The sequence below is a fragment of the Corvus cornix genome, chromosome Z, assembly GCF_000738735.6.
Source record: "Corvus cornix cornix isolate S_Up_H32 chromosome Z, ASM73873v5, whole genome shotgun sequence".
Taxonomy (NCBI): domain Eukaryota; kingdom Metazoa; phylum Chordata; class Aves; order Passeriformes; family Corvidae; genus Corvus; species Corvus cornix.
This window is the reverse complement of record NC_046357.1, coordinates 45311872-45323419: the sequence shown is the minus strand read 5'-3', so window position 1 is coordinate 45323419 and position 11548 is coordinate 45311872.

The window sequence follows — 11548 nt, the reverse complement described above, 5'->3', positions numbered from 1 at the left end:
GGGGAGGCACGAGGTTTCCCTGTCCCTGCTCAGCCTCGTTCCCCATTGGTTGTTTTGTGTTCCCCTGCACGGGCAAGGACCCTCGGGTCCCGGGATTGCCGCAGTTCCTCAGCAGAGCCCCGGCCATGTGGCTGGAGAAATAAACATCTCTCTGAAAATATGTACCAAGAATCCGTCCATATAGTTCTTTTCCATGGGCCTCATTGTGTGATACGCGTGTTGCAGTATTCCCACTGTAACAAAGTGGCATTATTTTTTTACTAGAAAAAGGTCGAGTCATATTTTCATTTTTCTTTGCCATAGGCAGCTACAGAACACCTGCTTTCCTTACAAAAATATGAATAGATGTGAGTTATGAGATCAAAACTGTATGGTGAAAAACTGGAGCTGTCTTTTTCTGTATATGGCACATAATTAATGTTTGGAACTCGCTGCCGCAAGTCATTGCAGAGATAAAAAATACATTAAAACAAACGAGTTTACATATTTGTTGCTGGTTTTTTCTGTAGTACTTAATATGATGATACTCAAAATTACAGTCACCAAGTTACAGATTCCTCAAAAAATCAGATTATCAGAAAAGAGGTCATCAGCATCTACATACTTGACACGACTATGTCAACTATGTCAAAATAACTCCCAGCAAGTGAGACATCAAAAATTACTTCCTAATGTGGAACTAAAGCCTTCTTAAAAAACAAGAATTGTTAAAGCTGTCTAAAGATAATAAAAATATATGAGGGCTTTTACGAAATCACTTCATTATATAAGATCACCACCAATTACCCATGATCAAATCGAACTTCCTTTTTAAGGGAAGAACCTTGTGTAAAACTATGGACATTTTATTTTTAACCTGGTGGGGAAGAAATAACAGAACATATTGTTTGAGTGCTGGCCTACATCCCTATTGAATGTCTTTCATGATGTAAACCTCTAAAAATTAAGATACAACAGCAAAGGAAACTCACTGCCCAACCACTTCATAGCTCAGCGGAATGGGGCTGCCAGAACTCTCATGCCAAGGTGTGGGGATGCTGTACCAGCTTTCCCAGGAGAGCAGCAGGACAGAAAACGTAACTACTTCTAATCTCAGCCTTCAAAAATTCTGACGGGACTTTTTAATGTGATGCAGAATCCTTTCCTATTTCACCAGCTGAGTGTTAAAGGAGACACTGTCTTTCTCATCATAGCCAGATAGGTGAAACCTTAACACAACACTGAACACCAGTCTTGTGAAAATAGGGGGTTTTTCCAGCACTTTGTTGTTTTAAAGGTGACTAAATGTGAAAGAGCCTTTATGAAAGAGGACCATCCAGCAACCCATATACATGACAAAGAATGTAATTTAGGACAATCATTATTATAACCAGTAAAGAAACACATAAATCTGTTTCTTAATCTAAAGTTACTTAAAGTAACTGTATTCTATTATCATGTCATTTTAGAATATAACATCCCACTGGCAACAGACTGTTATTGAAATTACTTCTCACCTGTTACATTTAAAGTGTCAATCTCATTAAAATGAACTAAATTGTTATCCGAGTGCTGAAAAAGCAATATAAAGAATTTTTAACATGGGCAAGTACGTCAATTTTCTCTACCACAGGAAGGCATTCGAAGTTAGTTTCTTTGCTTCATATGTGATTTCATTAATTTGTCTAGTCCTGCTTGCTTCAAGGATTCTGTAATCCATAGGCACATGTGTTTTCTGAAACAGCTGAAGAATTGCCTGTCCCAATATCAGGGAGCTAATGCTTCTAAGGGGCAACACTACTCCACAGCTGCTGCTGTCAATCTCAAGTTCATCTGTTAACAATTATATGTCATTATTAAAAGGCTTGACAAAGGATCACATAAAATCTCCCAATGTCTTGATGAGAAAAAGCACAAGCAAAGAGATTTGAATGAAGAAGATGGGAGTGAAGAAATGAAGAAACCTTCAGAAGGTATTGTAGGAAATCGTGCAAATAGACAATTAGTTTTTCTTACTTTATTGACTAAAGGCATTGTGATGAGCCAAGACAATGGTGAACAAGCTTCAGTTCTGACCACAGGCTTCTTGCTGAAGGACCTCGAGCAAGACAACTTCTTCAGGTCATTGTAGTCTGTTTTTTGTCTACCCATGAATTGTTTCCTCAGCCACATCCTTTCATAGGTAAGTAGTACAATATGGGGGTTGGTCCTCTAGTCTCAGATCCACTGCATGGGATACATATCAAAAAGGGGAATTATGAAATATTTTTGTAATATTGTTGTTAAAAAGTGTTCTCAGAACACACAAAGCCACCTTTACTTGAAGGAAAATGTTTGGAATTTTTTGTTTTGACTTTAAGTCAAAATCAGAACATGAATTAGAAGAGATATGAAAAGGAAAATAAAAATATATAAGCCACCACGATTTAGCTTTTTAAAATGTAAATTCCTTCATTCAAAATTTGGAAGAAATTTAGACACCATTAATTTAAAGGAAGAGGAAGACAAGAAACAATTGCTATCCTTCTATTCCAGTACATAGATCACATCCCCAGCTTACAGAAAGTCTGAGACCAAGTCTCACCTCTGTTTTGTTCTAAGTCATATTCTTCAAAATTCCATTATTCAGGCAAATGTCCTAGTTGTCAGCATATAATGATGCTGGCACCACTTTCTCTTCCTCCCCGGCTTTGTGAAAGAATCCTAAGTTACATCATGGCTTAAAGCCCAGCTTCACTAAAAATAAAGAAATAAGAGTCCTAACTGGGAACTGGAAGTTAAACTACTTTTCTTTGATTAAGGCTCTCATTTTTGAGAAAGTGCCCAAAAGCAGATTTTTTATCATTTTTAAAGAAATTTTTTCTTTTTTTTTAATAACATCATCAACTGACCTGAGAAGAGTGACTAGCAACTTGAGATTCTCTGTAAGAAATTAGTTTGAAGTATAGAAAAGCGATGCTGGTTTAAGACCTAAGCTGTATAAATAATTATTATTATATTCAAATTAAGTACCAATGTTTTTAAAAGCATTTTTTAAAATGTTTTTTAAATGTTTTAAATCTATTTCCAGAAGAAAAAAAAAGAATATTTTTAATAATTTTTAAAACCATCTTTTCTTCCAATTAATTATTTTGTTTAGGTTTATTTCTAGTAAAATCAAAGGACATCTTAAATGAAAAAATAACATTTTAAAATTTTAACTTTCCTTTCTACAAGGCAAAGATCAACTGAAATAATTGACAAATTTTACATTACTTTCAGCTGACAGTTTCTAAAAACAGCAATTAAAGTTACACTTTTTTAGTGCAAGAAAGTGACCTGGAAAATCTAACATCTTTTGCCATTTCTTGTCTCCCACCCACCCCAGGTGATTTTGAAAATCCACTCTGAGGGACACAAGGGAATAAAAAGAAATATTTCTAGGACAGATGGATTTTTGCCAAAATAGCAAAAACTTTAAAGATGTTGACAATGGAATTAACTCAGAAAATCCAGAATAGAAGGGGGGAAATACAGCAGAAGGCATGAAGGTTTTCCACATATGTATCATCTCCCTGCATCTGGTACATACATCAATATACAGGATGGAAGTGGACTGCAAACTTTCACCCTGAATCAGGGAAACCTGAAATATATCCACAGAAATTATACACAAAGCTCATCAGAATTTTTAAAAAAGCCATGCTTCAATTTAATTTTAAATGAAAAAACACTTTGGCAATTAATGAGAAAGAAAGGTTAATGTGCAACATAAATTTTAAACCTTACTTTCTTATGCTTTCTGAAGTCATCTTCCACAGCAAACAAAAGGTTAAATACAGTCTTTTCCTCTGAGCAGGACAGGATTATTCACAGGGGATGCCAAAGTACAGCTTATGGTAGGAGGTGATCGCCTCTGATCTCAGCTGGGCCATATTGGTGGCTTCCCTCATACAGAGCAAAAGGTGCTGTTCCATACATAACAGAGAAATAAATGAGACGTTATTTGTCTCCTGTCTTTGCTGGTATTAGACTTGTGGCTGCTACGTAACTGAATAGGACTTCATTGATAAGGATGGTAAAGGAGAAAGAAATGATAGCATCCCAAGTTGTTGTAGGTCTGACTATAAGTCATAAGATGGCTTGATTAATTATATTAGATCAGCAAAAAAAAACCCCTAAAAATAAAACATAGGACACTGTACAAGTTACCTCTGCTCTTAAATTAATATTTCTGTTTCTTCCAAATGGAAGGAGCCTATTTATCAATGTGAAACTTCAACCTCATTTACTATGATAAAAAATGAGCTTTCAATGAAATGTAATGAGATTTCAAAATATATCAAAGTATCACTACACTGACCTATTTTGGGATAACACTGGTTTTGAAAGTCATTCTTTCCCAGGCAATTTAAGTTCTCATTGAATGGCAAGGCTGTATCTATTAGCCTTCATAGGCACCATAATATTTGGGCTTTCCTTGTTCTCCTTTACATTTTCTGTGTAGATTGAAAAACAAAGCAGAATGATCTTCTCATTTCTAACTGTTAGGGAAATTTTGTTGTACGGATTTTTCTTGTCCCTTCCTTCTGGACAGGGCTCCTAATGCCAGTTCACACCAGTTTTGGCACTGAAGAAGTTACATGAGTATCGCTGCTGCTGAAAAACACCTCTGAAAATCTGGTAGTTTCCAGCATCGCCTATAGGAGGCTCAGAACAATAGTCAAGATCCTCCCTGTACTCTGTATGTTTGGCACAGTGTAACTAACCTAAAGCAAAATACCTCCAAACAAGGACGATCACTCTTCCCTTCCCCAAGTCTTCCCTTTAACATGAGACTATGTCTAAGCAAAAATGCATTTTCTTACTCATTCAAAGCCCAAACACATGGTCACACAAAATTTATGTATTGATTAGAAGCTCCTTTTCAAGTCTTGAAATTTTACAGCAAACAAATCCTCATGAGTTTTTTTCCCAAAAATTGTAGATACAAAAATGCTGCTAGCAAGGATTTTCTTGCTATTTTCTAAGTCCGTGAGAGACTTTTCTCTCTCACAGAAGAGGTAGCAGAGTATGTAAACAACCAAGCCACCTGCAACATTGAAAAGCCTTGTTTATGGTATAGCAGAAAAATATTTTGACAATGGATGTTTTAGGATTTTAGCCAATCACCCCAAGGGGTGGCCGATCCTTTGTCCAATTAGACTATGAAGAAAAAAGTCTATAAAAGAGTTTGTAAAATAATTAAATAAATCAATCTTGCTGCACAATTCCTGCCTGTTGGATTTTCTCTCCTCCTCCTCCCTATGGCTGCAGGACACGGTGATATACCCTAGGGCCTAGGCCTGCGGTAATATTTTGGTGCTGCCCAACGTGATCTGCACTCTCTGGCATGTCCTACTGCTGTGAGCCAAGCCAAATTTCTCTAGAGGTACGCTGTTCCCCTTCCCCCCCGGGACCGGGAGGTCCGACAGAACTGAGAAATGGCAAACAGCGGCTCACAAACCAACGCTGTCGTAATGGTCTGGAAAGGTGTGTTTAGCATATTGCACATCTCCATTCCTGAGAACTCAGTTTGGGAATTATTAGATTGGGCTACCTTAAAAGGGATTTCCATGGACAGAGATACTGCCCTGGACTTTGCCTTATGGTAGGAACTTGGCCGTGCTGTCCGACGCGAGTTCCCGTCTGGGGACCCAGCAGTGTCAGAATTATACCAGACCTGGGGTTTGTTATTTATTCTGCTGACAGACCTTGACTGTAGCAGTAGAGCTGGCTCGCCTATTTCGGTGATGAGTGACGGAGGAATGTCCGAGGAGGATCCTGCTGACTGGGCTTCCGGGGCAAACAATGGTGGATTCGGAAAAACCCCCCCGGCTCCACAGGCAGAGCCTGCGCCACCTCACCCTGCACAGTCGCAGGACTCCTCAGCCCCCAGGGACCCCGCGCCAGCAGAGGCGGGGGTGTCAGGGCAGCGGGAGGGCGTACAGCCTGCCTTACTGCTCAGCTCGGCGGCGGCCACAGTTTATCCAGGGCCGCAAATTAGCAGCTTAGCAACTTGGACCCCCAGAGCGGCTCCTAGCCCGGTTGCCTATGCACCAACAGAGCCAAAATCGCCCGGATGTCCCTTCTTAGCCGGCGTAGCGCCAGGAGTGCCTGCTACGAGACTGCCTGGGTGTGGTCCGCTGCCCTGCCTGGCGCTGGACTGTTCTGCACTGCTGCAGAACCGAGCCATCGACCTTTTAATAGAGCATCTGCCTTTGCTGACAGAGTTACCGAACATATCCCGAAAGCTGGAAGACCTGATCAGCTTGCTAGAGCAGCTGCTGCAGATGCCAGAGGTACCCTGCCGCGCAGGGTGAGCCGGGCCCGCGCCGCCCGCGCCGCCTGCGGGAGCCACGGCTCCAAACCAGGAAGCGGCGTGGCCAGCAGCAAACCTGGAAGTAGCCCTGCAGCGGGAAAACCCAGAAGCGGCTGCGGAGCGGCGGCCAGGGGCAGTGGCACTGAACGTGGCCGGGGAGTGAGAAACAGCAGCGGTTTCGGCAGCGGCGCGGAGCGCTGGCGCGGAGCAAGTGATGAGCGCGGCGCCGGGCGCGGCTGCAACGCAAGTGCCAGCGATGGCGCTGAACGATGCCGTGGAGCAAGAGACAAGCGCAGCGCCGGGTGCGGCTGTAGCCCCAGAGATGGTGGCAGCAGCTCCAGTACCGGTTCGGTCGGGACTGGCCGAGACGGCATCCCGTAAAGAAGCTGCTGTTCAAACTGCAGTGCAGCCAGCTGTAGTCTGTGCTGTCTGTTCTGGCTCTAGCGAACTTAGCCAAAGTGCCCCTCTCTGTCCATCTCTGTTCTCTCCCAGCACCTCAGAGTTGCCTTTGCCTGATGACTCATCGTCAGGCAGTGAGGCAGATGAGGTTCTGGCCCCAGGTCGTCAGGCGGCTGTAGCCGCGCGGCAGTGAAAAAGGCTGTGCTGGTCTCGCTCCTGGACCTTTCAGGACTGCACGGTAACAGTGCGTCCGACCCACTACAGCCTCTTCTTAGAGTCAGTTAAAATGCGAGCATTGGAGGAGGGTGACTGGAGGTTATTGGAAACACTTGGAATGCCAAATAGATTTGAGGATTCTGGGGCTAATCAAGAAGCTGTTACACTTCATCCACTGACTGTGCCAGAAGTTCAGGATGGTAGTGACTCCCCAAAAGGGGAGATCCAAGCTTTCCCAGTGTATAAGGCTCTCCCAAATTCAGGCGAGCGTGATAAGCATGAGGTGATTACTTGGAAAGTTGCCCAAGACCTGCAATCCAAGGTGGCACAATATGGGCTAGGTTCTGCTGAGGTTATGCAGATAATAAGGGTGATAAATACAGATTTGGTAGCTCCATTTGATATCAGACGCTTAGGTCAAATTCTGTTTCAACCTGTACAATTTACAGTTTTGCAGCTCCCTGCTGCCAATCCTAGACGGACAGCAGGAGTGGATGCTTTGATGGGGACTGGTCCCTTCTCTGATCCCAGCCTACAGGGTACCTTGTCCTCTAGCATCCTGCAGCAAGCTCAACAGGTCGGCACGGCTGCCCTGTTGAAAACCATAGACATATCTGCGCCCCGAAAGCGATATACTGAAATAGTTCAAAGGAAATCAAAGTCATTCCTCTCTTTTGTAGAGGAAGTTGTTGCTTCTCTCGAGAAGCAGGTTGAGGATGACGGGTTAAGACAGATGTTGTTAAGGCAGTTAGTGAGAGATAACGCAAACGAGGAGTGCAGAAAAATCATAGATGCCTTACCAGGGGATCCTGAGGTAACAGACATGGTCGAAGCCTGCGCTAAGGTGGGATCTGGGAACCAGAGAAGGTCTGCTTTGGCTGCGTTCCTGCAGCCTGTTCGCGCATCTTCTGGTCGTGAACCAAAGCAACCAAAACAGGTGAAGAAACAGACACGGCCTAAGCCGAGCCAAAAAGAGAACACACCGATCCCCCAGTGCAAGAGGTGTGGCAGGCCAGGGCATTGCTCAGACTACTCATGCTGATGGTCGGCTGTTGCCGGGAAACTTCCGCCGGGGTGCAAGGAGGGGGAATTGCTCTCCGATGCAGTCGCTCCCCCAGAGAGTGGCACAGGTACAGGCACAGGCCTACCCAGCCACCCTAGAGACGGCACCCAGGGATCAGACCGGTTTGACGTCCACACCGCAGCCGCAGTCGTCTTAGACTCTAGCGGTATTTATAAGGTTCCCTTGGATGCATATGGACCCGTAGCCCAGGGATCCAGTGCGATGCTGGTGGGAAAACCTGACATTGCCCATCAAGGAATCTTAGTGCACTCAGGAGTTATTGATGCTGACTTTAAAGGTCAGATTTGCGCTATGGTCTCCACGCAAAAACCCCCTGTAACTCTTCCTGAAAAGACCTGCCTTGCTAAATTAGTGCCTTTTAAGTCTTGTGTCCCCAGGATAGCGCAACCAACTCACGAAGATAACGGCAGTGGATCTACAGGACTTCCACAGGCCTTCTGGACTGCAGACATCTCTGACCAAAGGCCACAGATGACCTGTACCCTGATCCTGCCGAACGCCCGTCCACCCCAGATTCAGCTTCGAGGTTTGATTGATACAGGTGTTGATGTAACTGTCATCTCCTTCTCTGCATGGCCTCCCTCATGGCCTTTAGCCCCGGTGGGATCGGCCATCACAGGATTAGGAGGAACCACACAGAGCTATTTAAGCGAACGGCTTGTGGTGGTGAAGGACTCAGAGGGGCACACAGCTACAATTAGGCCTTGTGTTGCTACCACTTCCCTTAACCTTTGGGGACGGGATGTGTTGGCAGCTTGGGGCATATGGATTGGGACAAATTTTTAGCAGGGGTCACTGTGCACAAGGGCGCACAGTATCCTACACTGCCTTTGTGGTGGTTCATTAACACACCAATCCGAGTCAGACTCTGCTCAGTTAGTTGAATTAAGGGCTGTTACCATGGCTCTTCAGCGATTCTCACAGGAACCTTTGAATTTGGTTACTGACTCTGCTTATGTAGCAGATATCACCCAACGCTTAGATTGTTCACTTCTGAAGGAGGTGAACAATGAGGCTCTGTTTTCGCTGTTTGCAAACCTTGTGGTCTGCAATTCAGGCTCGAGTGCATCCGTATTACATTCTGCACATTCGAAGCCACACCAATTTACCAGGGTTTCTAACAGAAGGCAATGCCAGGGCTGACATGCTGGCCAACCCTGCGTGGGTAGGGCCTCAGCCTGACAAAATTGCACAAGCCAAGGCATCGCACGGTTTCTTCCATCAAAGTGCACATACCCCGCAGAAGCAGTTTCATTTAATGCCAACCGAAGCACGCGACATTGTCAGTGCTTGTGCTGACTGTCACGGACTTGCTGCGCCTTTGCCAGCCGGGGTAAACCCCAGAGGGCTAAAAGCCTTGCAGATTTGGCAAACGGATGTAACTCATATCCCTGAATTTGGCTGGCTGAAATAGGTGCATGTGTCTATTGACACTTTCTCCTCGGCTATGTGGGCTACTGCTCACACTGGAGAGAAGGGCCGTGATGTCATTGCCCATTGGAAATTGGCTTTCTCAGTCCTGGGCGTGCCAGCTTCTGTGAAAACCGATAATGGTCCTGCCTACGCCTCGGAGAAGACGCGGCAGTTTTTACACCTATGGGGTGTAGACCATACCTTTGGTATCCCACATTCTCCTACTGGCCAAGCCATTGTCGAACGCGCTCATGGTACCTTGAAGCGTGTTTTGGACAAACAGAAAAGGGGAATGCATGGAGAAACCCCACAGAGCCGACTAGCAAAAGCTTTGTATACAATTAATCACCTTACAGTACCACAAAATTCAAATAATCCTGTTATTCTGAATCATTTTCTCTCATTGCAGTCTGCAGGCAAGAGACAACTGCCCCAGGCAAAGGTCTGGGTACGAAATTTACTCACTAACCAATGGGAAGGCCCACATGAGCTTATCGTTTGGGGTCGTGGGTATGCTTGCGTTTCCACAGATACTGGGGTACGGTGGCTACCTTCAAAATGCGTTCGCCCTGACCTGCGGCACCAGAGGCAGAACAGGCAACCTCCAAATGATGACCAGAATGCCAACCATCCAAATGGCGACCAGAATGTAGATCATCAGCCTAATGACTCTTCTGATGATGACCAAGATGTCAACCATCAGGCAGATGGTCCTTCTACAAGCAGAGACTGGGATGGTCCTTCCACAAGCAGAGACTGAATTTTAAATTTCTTGTTATGGAGTCAGGTAGTCAAAGCCTTAAGGACACATTTAGAATTAATAACTGATGTAGATTTCTATTTAGGATTAATAGTAGAGTTGTTATCTTATAAAACAAAAAGGGGGAATTGTAGATACAAAAATGCTGCTAGCGAGGATTTTCTTGCTATTTTCTAAGTCCGTGAGAGACTTTTCTCTCTCACAGAAGAGGTGGCAGGGAATGTAAACAACCAAGCCACCTGCAACCTTGGAAAGTCTTATTTATGGTATAGTAGAAAAATATTTTGACAATGGATGTTTTAGGATTTTGGCCAATCACCCCAAGGGGTGGCTGATCCTTTGTCCAATTAGACTATGAAGAAAAAAGCCTATAAAAGAGTTTGTAAAATAATTAAATAAATCAATCTTGCTGCACAATTCCTGCCTGTTGGATCTTCTCTCCTCCTCCTTCCTATGGCTGTGGGACACGGTGATATACCCTAGGGGCCAGGCCTGCAGTAATAAAAAATCCATTACCATGAACTATAACATCACAGAGCCCTACACAGCTAAATATTTTTCCCAGATACATACAGAAAATCAGTACCCTAACATGTCTAGATTTCAGATTTAAAATCAGTAAAGAAACACTAGGAACAATGTCAACTTGACTGCTTTTTTTTTTTTTTTTTTAATTTTACAATACGGCAAAGATCAAGAAGAGAGTTTTTAATTCTGAATAACAGAGGAGACAACATATGCTCTTAGTTTTATGAAAAAATAAAAACTAAATTTCATGTCTTCCATCTTCCAGTTCATGTTGTCTATTTATAGAGAGTTGGAAGAAATATGATATATGTACAAGTACTAAGCTTTTTGTTACTTTTTCAGATGTGACAGATATTTTATCCACTGAAGGTTCTGAAGGGTATTTGCAGATATTGAATATGTTTCACAGTGTCCTCTTTTTTTCTCTTAACGAGATGTTCAGAATTAACCTAAAAATATTGCTTTATCATGAGTTGTATAAGAAACAGGCTTCGGACTAAGGCTTTTCCCTAATTCATAGTAATGTCTCTATAAAAGCAGACTAAACAGAGTATAATGTATACCTGAGGAGTTCTGTACAACACCCATTACTGGTAGGCATATTGTGAATAATTCAGACAAGATACAAAAATCAGTCAAACGATAACAAAAAAGTAATGATTGTTGCTTTTACACAAATAATAATATAGCCTTTGATATTAAGATCTATTGCAAATATTTATTTTGAAGTAGAAGGCTGTTTTATTCGTACAATTGAGGCCAAACAACAGAAATTTTACTACTCTATGACTCAATTCTTCTTCACCTATCAAAGTCAAGGAAAATTGGG